Source organism: Erinaceus europaeus, assembly GCF_950295315.1.
Source record: "Erinaceus europaeus chromosome 6 unlocalized genomic scaffold, mEriEur2.1 SUPER_6_unloc_23, whole genome shotgun sequence".
Classification (NCBI taxonomy): domain Eukaryota; kingdom Metazoa; phylum Chordata; class Mammalia; order Eulipotyphla; family Erinaceidae; genus Erinaceus; species Erinaceus europaeus.
In genome coordinates this window covers 155404-167572 of record NW_026647129.1, presented here as the reverse complement: position 1 = coordinate 167572, position 12169 = coordinate 155404, and positions in this window count along the sequence as shown.

The following is a 12169-nucleotide window of genomic DNA, read 5'->3' as shown; positions in this document are numbered from 1 at the left end:
AGAAGAAGCTGTTGAATTAAACCCTTGAAGATCACCTGAAACTTAAATTAAAAAAAAAAAAAAACAAACAGAGCACTGAGTCTATTCTGCAACACAGCCTGTAGTGAACATGGACATCCACATTAAAAGAGGTCTGAACAGCAGAAGCAGCAACAGGTGGGTGGAAAAACTTGCCAGCCAGGGAAGAGACCAGGGGTTGCTACGTGGATGTCTAGGAGACAAGCAAGAGGACAGAGTTTAACTGAATTTGGAGTTGTTCCTACATGTGATTTGAAAGGGTCACCTGTCCCCTAGTTAATCCACACTTGGGTACATTAAGCATGAGTATGACAGACACTCTTCCAAGACTTCATGGAAAGTCTCCGTACAGGTCCAGAGGTAAATATGGTGGTCACATGAATCTTCACTGAGACTGGCCGCCCAGCTGGTGAGTGAGTCAACCCTGGGGGCTTTTTGGAAGTTATTTATTGTTCCTCATTATCACTGTCCTTCGCCCTTGGTTTTAATCAAGTATCAAGGAAACTAGATTCATTAACACTAGAATGTGTACAATGAGAGGAAAGGCTATGTAACTAAAAAGACTACTAATCACATTCTAGAAACAATTTTATTTTTCATTTTCTACTGCAATTCACGTCTAGACCATCCCCCAACAGCACTGTTGTTTTATCTGATGTCTGCACACTGCCTTCTATATAGTGTCTACAAAGATATGTGGGCTGACTTGTTACTGTTTACCTGTTTGCTTTAGATTTAAAGATTCTTTTAACTTCTTTATCTCAACATCATTTTTTTTAGTTTTGTTGTTGTTATTGTTTGTTTTTTTCGTCACCAGGGTTATTGCTGGGGATTGGTGCCTGCACAAGGAATCCATCATACTTTATATATTAATTTGCTTTTGTTGCTTAATATGGCATCTTTAATCTATTTCCAAACTTAAAAAATTATGCTACTACATTATTTTGATAATTGAATACAAAATTCTACCATTTTCAGATTTTCTTTTTCCACCAGGGTTATCATTTGGGGCTTGGTGCTTCCACAATGAATCCAATGACCCTAGTGACCATTCATTTTTCCTTCCCTTTTTTTTGGTTTTTGTTTCCTTCATATTTGACAGGACAGAAAGAAACTGGCAGGGGTTGGGGAGAAAGAAGGAGAGACACAGAGACATGCCTGCATCCTGGCTTCACTGCTCATGAAGCTTCTTCCCTGCAGATGGAGGCCAAGGGCTTGAACCAAGGTCCTTGCACATGTCAGTATGTGCACTCAATTGGGAGTGCCACTGCTTGCCCACAGACTATTCAATTTTTGAAAGGTTTTTATTAGTGGCTTAATATTGATTTACAAAATTATGAGACAACAGAAGTACAATTCCATTCTTTCTCTGCCCCTTCACTGGAAACTGCAGTGGTTCTCCCAAGGTTAAAGATATGAGTTGACTTATTCCTTCTGTAAATAGTCATCTTTAAGTCACCTTACCATAACATTTCTCCTCCCTCTGGGAGTATGGACCAGAATTCCTTTTGGGGTGCAGAAGGTAAGAATTCTGCCTTCCGGCAATCAGGCTGTAGCGCAGTGGGTTAAGGGGAGGTGGCGCAAAGCACAAGGACCGGCATAAGGGTCCCGGTTCGAACCCCGGCTCCCCACCTGCAGGGGAGTCGCTTCACAGGCGGTGAAGCAGGTCTGCAAGTGTCTATCTTTCTCTCCTCCTCTCTGTCTTCCCCTCCTCTCTCCATTTCTCTCTGTCCTATCCAACAACGACAACAACAATAATAACTACAACAATAAAACAACAAGGGCAACAAAAGGGAATAAATAAATGAAATAAATTAAAAAAAAAGAATTCTGCCTTCCGTAACTGCTTCTCCTCTTAACATGGGAGTTGGCATGTTTATCCATACACCCAGCCCATTTGTGACTTTCCTTTGTGGCACGCAGTTTTAAAAAAAAAATATATATATATATATATATATATATATAATTTGTTATCTTTATTTATTGGACAGAGACATCCAGACATTGAGAGGAAAGGGAAGTTAGAGAGGAAGAGAGACAGAGAGACAGAGACACACCTGCAGCACTGCTTTACCTTTTGCAAAGCTTTCCCCCTGCAGCTGGGGGTTAGGGACCTCAACCCGGGTCCTTCAGCATTGTAAAATGTGTGCTCAAACAGGTGTGCTACCACCCAGCCCCAGATACACTTATTTCTAACACACACACACACACACACACACACACACACACACACACAAACACACACACACACACCAGACCTGGGAATTTTATGCATCTATGTTCTGTGCTCTGCTTATGAGTTATCTTCCTGGAACTTAACAATTTTTCTTTCAGCTTTTATCTATTGAGTAATGAGAAATTATAGGAGAGCAAGAACCAGACATCACTCTTGTACATGTGCTGCCAGGGATTGAACTTAGGACCTCATGCTTGAGAAACCAATGCCTTATCCACTGCACCACCTCCCAGTCCACAGAACTTAACATTTTTTAAACCAGTTTCTTATTCGTCTATTTTTCTCTGAAGTACCAGGATTTGTGTATTGAATTTTGGAGCAAAGGCCCAGTGATTTCCTTGGGACAAGTTTTTTAACGTATATTCTTATTCAAAGAGTCTATGTATTTTCTTTTTTTTTACAACTCTTTATTAATAAGTTACTTCTTTGTTTAAAAGGGCCAGAAAAATCAATATGGAAAGAGATATTGAGAGATAACAGGAGATATAGAGTTAGAGATAGATAGATAGATAGATAGAGATAGATCTCCTGCCCTGCTTTACCACTTGTAAAGCTTTTTCCTACAGGTGGAGACTGGAGTCCTGGCCAGGGGTCCTTGCACATGTCATGTCTGTGCTCAATCAGGGGTGCCACTGTCCGGCTCCCAAGCCCATGTGATTTTTTAGTTTAACAATCATTTGAGAACATTTTCTCCTGAAAGTGTGCATCAATTTGCAACCAACTCAGCAATGCTGGTAAGAATGTCACTTCCCCAGCCTCACTGACACTGAATAGAATCACTGATTTAAAAAACTAACCAACCTGTGAGTCAAACAGTATTAAGTTGTAATTTTGTATAAGGGACAGGCCAGAGCACCATTCACTCCAGGACAGGACATGCTGCGGTGGGTAGGAAGCTAAGTCGTCAAGCACACGCTGTGCTGTGCTCCTACTCATTTGTGAACCTTCAGGTCCTACCAGTATGTTACACATCTGACTGACTGATCCAATGAGCCTTAGAATACAAGTGGCTTTACACTACTGAGAAAATATTAATAAGCCTATGAATACCTATTTGGCACATACCAGTCACCAGAGTATTGATGTACCTTTCTAAGTCAGAATATACAGAAAGTCTAAGAGGTGAGTGCAATCAACTTCAGTGTCAGCAAGAGCAGCTCTGCCAATTACATAAACACGATCTATAATTAGCTAGTGGTCACATTTCTTCGGTGTCTGATTAGTTAAAAACATATCTCTAGCTGCAAATTCAACTGTAAACTGGAATGATAGTGATAATAGCTGTATCACAAGATTAAAGTCAGGACCACCTTACTGATTGGACAGTGGCAATCATAACAAAAACCATACTTTAATTTTAGTTAAAGACGAAAGGCCAGGCCAGGTGGTGGTTCACCAGGTTAATCACACATAGTTCAAAGTGCAAGGACCTGCGCTAGGATCCCAGTTCAAGCCACTGGCTCCCCTCCTGCAGAGGGGTTGCTTCACAAGCAGCAAAGCAGGTCTGCAGGTATCTATCTTTCTCTCATACTCTCTATCTCCCCCTCCTCTCTCAATTTCTCTCTGCCCTGCCTAAGAAAATAGAAAAAAATGCCCGCAGTAGCAGTAGATTCATGGTGCAGGCACTGAGCCCCAGAAACAACAATGGAGGAAAAAAAAAGAGTAAGAGCAAAATGAAACACAAGTGCAAATAGTATATAAATACAATTATTATTCATCTCCAGGGATGATCAGACATTTTATATTTTTAAATTGAGCACTCATTATAAAAAATACCATGTAAGCATACCCATATCCTTGCAAGGAAGCCCTTAAAACTAGAAAATAGGGGGCTAGGCAGTAGCAGTGCAGTGGGTTAAGCGCACATGGCATGAAACACAAGGACCTGCATAAAGATCCAAAAAAAGTTCAAGCCCCTGGCTCCCCACCTCTAGGGGAGTCGCTTCACAGGCAGTGAAGCAGGTCTGTAGGTGTCATACTTTCTCTCCCCCTCTGTCTTCCCCTTCTCTCTCGACTTCTCTCTGTCCTGTCCAGCAGCAACAACAACAGCAATGGCAACAATAAAAATAACAACAACAACGGCATCAACAAAGGCAGCAAAAATGTGGGGAATGGTCTCCAGAAGCAGTGGATTCGCAATGCACGTACCGAGCACCAGCAATAACCCGATATATATATAATCTCCAGGGTTATTGAAATACACAACTTTAGGATGAAATAGACAACTTTAGGATGCAAGAAAGATGAAAGAATGAAAGATTTGGAGCAATCCAAAGATGTCCTTGTGGGTGGTGAAAGAAATCTTGTTGTGTAAGCTCTCTAGAAAGAGTGTATCTCATTCATACGGGCACAAGGAAGCCTGTCAAAACCAGACTCACAGTAACACCTGAGGCAGCATTCCTTTATTAATTATCTGAGTGCTGAAGACAAGGCAGTTCAAGTCAGAAAGCAGCAGATACAGAGACTCAGGTTTCCTAAATAACCTGTAGGTGAAATCACTGGGGCTCATGGGGGGGGGGTAGAAGAGCTGAGTTCTATGGACTGCAAAGACTAGAGACAAACAAAACAGTGAAATAACCTCAGAGGTCAAACTCATGCAGTTGAATGAGAAGATAACTGTATCTGTACTGTTGGATTTAAAATGTCTTCTCTCTGAAAGAAAGACAAGGATACTAGGCATTGATTTTTTTTTTTAATTGTCTAACACTGCCCTCCAGCGGCAGCTCCTCTCTTAGCACTGGGGAGAAAAAAGTCCTAAACTGAACAACCTTACTCTTGGCCAATAGCCAAACAGCCAACAACCCCAAATTCCACAATTATTATGGTTTTCCGTATGGTACATCTTATAGGTCTATGGATTTTTTTGCATATGTGTATGTAACCTATAAGGCATAAGATAACCCAATCCAATAGCCCCAAATTCCACAATTATTTAGGTTTTTCTTACCATGGAAAATTTACATACATATTTGTGTGTGTGTGTGTGTGTTTATGTGTGTGTGTGTGTAAAAGTCATCTTATTAAAACATGTCATCCATTTCACAAATAAGGATGGATTTTTTTAGAACAAAACTTTAGGTCACAAAGGGTTAGAGCATTGGCAAACTGAAAGCTACCAATGCATCAGCAGCCCCTGGTCTACTTACTGTGTCTTTGGTGCACATGCTTGATCTCAGCAAGACCTACTGACATCTATGGGGCCCCAGGGGGAAAACTAGCAGATGTGTTCTACTAATGAAAGCTAACAGCTGCTGAATCAGGCAGAATATCCCCAACAAGGAGAGTGGACCAGCAAGAGGATCCCCAGGGAGCAACTGACCATCAATGGAAGCCTAGAAGGATAGCAGTTGAAATTCATTGACTCCTGACCCAGCAAACTCTGGAGACTTTCAAGTTTTTCTGGCTGTTTTCTTCTCTTAGTGAATTTGCCCAATAAAGAAATCTCCAGACTGTACACAGTTTAAACAGATATCACATATTTAGACAATTACAAGGTTTGGAGAGACATATCTACACCACTGACCACTATATTTACAACATCTGTTTATAATCTTTAAAGACTACTTGATGAATGTTTGTGTGTGTGTACAAGTACCTAACTTACCTATAACCTTAGCCAGATAGATCAAAACCGATTGGCCCTGACAGTATCTAAGATTCTGTTATTATCAGACAGCCTTAAACAGAAGAAAGCATAGTGAGGTCAAGTATGTTAGAGTAAATCCCAATCACTGGGATTTCAAAGAAAAACAAGCTCAGCTAAATCAACACTACCTGAGCCACCAGGCCACTACGCACTGCTGCTGACTTGTTACCGTGGATTCTCTCCACAGACACCAAGTCTGAGATGTCAACCTCCCATCTCCTCTTATGGTGAGATCTTTCCTCACACATGAGACCACCTAGTTCCATTTCCACAGCACGTTTTCAAACAAAGTTACAGAGTAGACATAGGCTGGGGCCTAGGATGCTGGGCACAGGTGTACATGTCCCCCTAAGTAAGGGGCAATTACATGCCTCAGACAAGAGTCCTTCATAGTCCTTCCCGATTAGACTCACAAGCCTGGAATTCTAGTGGAAGGGCCTAAGAAGGCCTTGCACGTACTTGAGGGTTCTTATTCATTAAATGTTTTGTCCTGCTTCCCATCTTTCTGACTTTCAGTCACCAAGTTCCAGGTGCTACTGTATTACCCTCCTGACTTTCCTGGGCAGACAACCTCACCAACATGACCCAGAATACAGCTCTCCAAAACCCTGCCCCACCAGGGAAAGATAAATACAGACTAGGGGTATGGATCAACCTGCCAATATCTATGTCCAGTGGAGAAGCAATTACAGATGCCAGAACTCCCATCTTCTGCGCCCCATAATGATCTTTGGTCCAGACTCCCAGAGGGATTTATGGGAGCAGAAGTGAACCAGAGGGCTCTGTACCACTATTCCACCAGGATCCAAACTTTTTGTCACCAGGAAGCTTGTTTTTATAGCATCAATGAAAGGGAAGTGAATTTGGAAAACACCAAAGGAAGCTTTGCACAGTTTTACTTATCTGAGAGAGAAGGTGGGGAAAGACTCCTGGAAGTAGTAATAGATGCCAGGGGGTAAACTAGAAAGGGGGTAAATGCAGGACCACTATAAAAATTGGGGACAGGGATATATATATATATATATATATATATATATATATATATATACACACACACATACAGATAGATTAGTTATAGAATCAGCCTATATTGGCGATCTTGGGAGAACTTTTCTCTCAGATAAGTGAAACTGTGCATAGTTTCCTCTGGTGTTTTGCACATTAGCTTCCCTCTCATTGAAGCTATAAAAACAAGATTCATGGTGACAAACACTCCCAACATCACCCAGGTGAAATGGAGGAGGCAGGACACTGAATTCTCGTGGTGAGAACTGTGTGGAACTGTACCCCTATTACCTTACAGTTTTGTGAATGAATATTAACTCTCTAATAAAAAATTAAAAATAAAATTTTAAAGTAAGTACGAAAGATGAGAACTGTCTGGCAGTTAGTATGTTGAAGTGTTATAAAATGAGGTAAAAGCTAGAATAGAGGTAGGAAAGACCCTTCAGGAACAGCAAGATGGCCGAGCCAGTCAGTTGCCTGCTTTGCCCTGTGCATCACCTGGGCTCAGGTCTGGGTCTCACCACACTGTAGAAGATGGCAGTGCTGAGAGCTTCCCCCTCGCTCTGTCCTTATCTGAGAGAGAGAAAAAAAACCAGCCTTGGAGGAGTGAAGCCCTAGGCATGATAAACATAGAGATATTATGGAAGAAAGAGAGAGAGAGAAAGAAAGAAAGAGTGGTACTTCCTTGAGTACCTTTGTATCCACAGGCTAACAACCTAGTTGGTGGAAGCAACAATTCCCTACACAGAGTTCATCCTAATATTTAGTTGTATTGATACCTCTTCAATATAACACATTTAATTGTCATATGAAGTCTGATTTTATAAAATTTTAAATGCATTTATTTCTTCATTTTTGCCGCATGGGTTTTCTATGGGGGTTGCTGTCTGTGTGATACATTTAATGCTCCCAGCGGCCAGCTTTCCTTTCATTGTTTTTTACTCATTATCTTTTTATGACAGAGACAGAGAGAAATAGGCTGAGAGAGTGTGAGATAGAAGGTACAGGGAAGGAGAAACAGAACTCTCACTGCAGGCCTGAGAGTGAGGCCGCTTCCACTGGGAAGGACACAAGGGACGAGGCCTGCCTGCTGCCAGCCTGCTGTGTGTGTCTGTGTGTCTGTCTGTGTGTGTCTCACACCTGGGCAGTCACCCACCACAGTGCACAAATTGCCCTTGATTTGTGCAAACAGAGGAATCCATGCAAAGACCAGGCCCCAGTTGGTGGCTCAGCTGGAAGGGTGCACGTGTTACCACCACAGTGCAGCTGCCTTCAAGTCCCGGGTCCATACTTGTGTGTGTGTGTGTGTGTGTGTGTGTGTGAGAGAGAGAGAGAGAGAGAGAGAGAGAGAGAGAGAGAGAGAGAGAAGAGAGAGAGAGAGAAGGCTTTATGAGCTGATGAACAGTTCTGGAAGTGTCTCATATTTCATGAGTTGAGTGAGGAAAGCACTGTTCAAACATCACATCATATTTTCTTTCAAATAGCTTATGAGATACTAAGGAAAAGGTAAGAAAGAAAGAGGAGTCTGAGGAACCCCTCAGACTGGTCAAGCACTCAGATCATGCAGCATGGCAGTGAGAACAGGCTTCTCCCCATCTCTTCCCCACACAAGCAGACACAGACACAGACACAAACACACCTGTCTGGGGCTCAGCACCCTGATTGTTCTGACCAGTGACTCTCTCTCTGATGTTAATCTGTATGTTTCTTGTCTGTGATCAGATGGAGTACATCTTACCAGGGCTGTTTAAGACAAGAAGTGATGGAGGGGTGGAGCAGAGTGGGGCGCACATGACTCAGAGCACTAGTTACAAGCTGCTGGGTTCAAGACACTGGTCCCCCTGAAGAGGAAGAGCTTCACAAGCAGTTGAAGCAGTGCAGCAGGTGTCTCTCCTTCTCCTTCTCTATCTCTCCATCTGCTCATTCACTCTCACTTTCTCTGTCCCTGTCCAGTGAACTATAATAAAATGATTATTAAAAAGAAAATGAAAAAGAGTGGAAGCCACCTAGATTCCCATCATCAGATGACTTGACTGAATAAGGACTCATGGGACAGATGTTCCATGGAATACTGCTCTGCAGTCAAAAAGAAAAAATGGATGGAACTGAAGTGATCATACTTACCAAAATAAGTGAAGATATGAAACACAACCACCAGATGGTTTCACTCATATGTGGAATCTGGAGATTTGATTTACAAACTTGTCAAGAAAAATTCAAACAAAACAGAAGCAAGCAAACTGTGAGACTTGTGAGAACTCTGGTGGTTGTCTTTGGGAGAGAGAGGATACAGTACTCTGGTGGTGCGGAACTGTGCACTGTGATCACAATCTTGTAACAAAATTAATAGCAAATTAAAAAGAAAATGAAAGACCTAATAATAAAAAACAGAAAAATATAGCAAAGAGCTAAGGTATCTATCTATTCTAAGCTACATCAAGTCCTCTAGTGGTTACTCGGATGTGTATCTTTATACTAGAGTTGAAGGACATCATAGAATATGTACAACTTGAACCTGAACTGGAATTGGCATATAGCACCAAAGTAAAAGACTGGGGTGGGTGGAAGGGAGAATACAGGTTTAAAAAAGGGTGACAGAGGACCTAGTGGGGGTTGTATTGTTATATGGAATAGTGGGAAATGTTATGCATGTACAAACTATTATATTTACTATCCAATGTAAAACATTAATTCACCATTAAAGATATTTCAAAAAAATAAATAAAACTAAAAAATAAGAGTAACTACAACTCATTTTCTATTGGATTGTTTATTTTAAAAATGAGTTTATGGAGATAACATTTCCTTTTTGTATACACACACACACACACACACACACACACACACACACATTCTAATCTTGTACCCAGAAGTTCGAGTCCGGATCTCACACAAAAAAGACCAGAATCGCATGCAATAGTAAGAGCCTTTATTAGGAAGCTTAAGCCTAGGCCAACACCCTTCCAAGCAAGGGGAGAGTCTGCGACCCCAATACTATCTCGTCTCACCTTTTCATAGTTATCACAAGGTGGGCACAGCTGGAAATATTCACATGCGAAACAACTGGCTTCACGTCAAAAGCTGCTTTCAATATTCGGGGCCCCTATCCAACTCCACAACTACTTATGCTCCTGGAAATAGTGTGTCTGTGACAGCACCCATGTGAATATCTTGCTGTGATATTTACTGTTTAGAATTATATAATGATATAACTACTGTGTGAAATGGGGCAAGGCTTGTGACATTTCTATTATTTCTAGTAAAAGCCTGAAAGTCTACAGTCATCTCAAAAGAAAACTATTTTAATAATGAAGAGTGGTGGTGTAACATGCTTCAGGGAGTCAGTCATGCTGTCAGCTGGTCAATTATGACACTGACCTTTGACCGATGACATCACAGCCCAGGGACCTTGGCTACAGTGGAATCTTCAGTCTTGAAGACTGAGCTGACAGTGCAAGCAGTTCTGTGTCCAGCTCTCTCTTTAGTGTCAAGGAGTGAAGAATAGAGGATGTCTGAGTCTACCAGAAAGTCTTCGCGGCTTTCAGGGTGTCTGGGCTGTCTGTCCTGCTTCAGGTAGAGTCTGTTCACATGCCCTGTGTGACCGGCAGAGCAGGAGGAGGGCAGTCCCAGGATGTGCTCTGTGTGATGCCCACTGACAGAATCCTCAGCTTCAGCCCTGGTCTCATGAACAGTTACTTGTGCTCATGAGATTCCCTCCTGCTGATGCCAGAGAGCAGACTTGACCTGCTAGGATCAGAGTCCTGTGGGCTCACTCAGGGCACAGCCAGGAATACCTTAGTACTTCCTTGAGTTGAGAAACATTTGGATGTTTGATTTATTATTTGCTGATTGTGGGATTCCTGCCCCCCTCAACCCCAAAGTGAAGACTGACTTAAAGATTAGAGTCAGTTTTCAATAATCCTGTTATCTAAGTGTGTATGTTAATGTGAGACCACAATGGAATGACCTCTTCACACTCTTGGAGACCATACAATCTGACCTCTATAGGTCCCACATGTATCTGTTTAAAATTATTTTTATGACAGAGGAAGAGAGACAGAGAAGACAAGAGAAAAGAAGCAAAGAGGAAAGAAAAGGGGGAGATAAATGGGTAGAGAGAGAAGCAGAGTAACAGAAGCAAAAACTGCAGATGATACTTGGGGTTGATGATTTTCCCACAACACTCTAGACACTGTGCTGCCTTTAGGCCTTGGCCCTGAGCTGGGTCTTTGAAACATTTCTCATCCTCTCCCTTTTATTTTTTATTCTTATATTGGGGGCCAGTGTTAATTCACTACAGTGCGGATTGTTGACACAGGTAAGATTTCTCATCTCCCCAAGAGCGGGATCTGCAGAACACTTTCACCCCTCACTCAGCTCCTTCCTCAGCACCAAGCACAAGGACACCAACCCTCACTCCCCCTCACTCCCTCTTAGTGTCTCCTTTCTCCCAGGTCCAGTGACTCCGCTGTTTCCTTGTCCCCTGCCACTAACGTGACAGTCCCTGTGTCCAGGACTTCAAGCTGCCCTCCATCTCCACTGGCCCTCAGTGACCTCAACTCTCACAGGAGCTCTGTGTAGCTCAGGACTCCTGAGTGGGGGTGCTGAGTCCTTCTAGGGGACTAAGACTCCTCTGTAATGCTGTGAGTGCTGGCATCAGCATGAGCCCCTGTGTCCAGAATGCTGGCTGACAGGCTGCCCTGTGGGTCTGCTGCGTTGCAGGACTTCTGTGGAGGAGAGTGGCCCGCAACAGGAGAGTGTCCCAGTGATGCCTCGTGGCCGCATCCTGCTCTTTGGCCCTGCCAAATTCCAGAAGGGGCGGAAGTGGCAGAAAAGACAAATGATCTTATATTCCAACGTGCTGCTCATCTCCAACATGAAGTGCGTACCTGCTCCCCCTGCTCCTTACCCCACAGCTGCTGCTTCTCTGCTGCCCTGAGGACAGAAGAGGTGGCTTTTCTGCAAGGTTTCTGTCCAGCACTGGGAAGGCAGCAGAGGGGAAGCAGGGAGACTGGGCAGGGCCCCGAGTTCTGAGGAAGGGCAGCCAGGGTGGAGAAGCTGAAGGAGGGATGCATAGTCAGAGGCCAGCGGGGACCCAGCCTGGAGGACCCACCACTGGCCTGCTCTTCCAACTGGGCACAAGGGAGACAGGACAAGCCACAGCCAGACATGCTTTCCAGGACTCACAGACACTCACACTGAATTTCTGCAAAGTGTTTCTATTCACAGCCTGCACCTGGTGACGGGGACCTGGGAATGAGGGA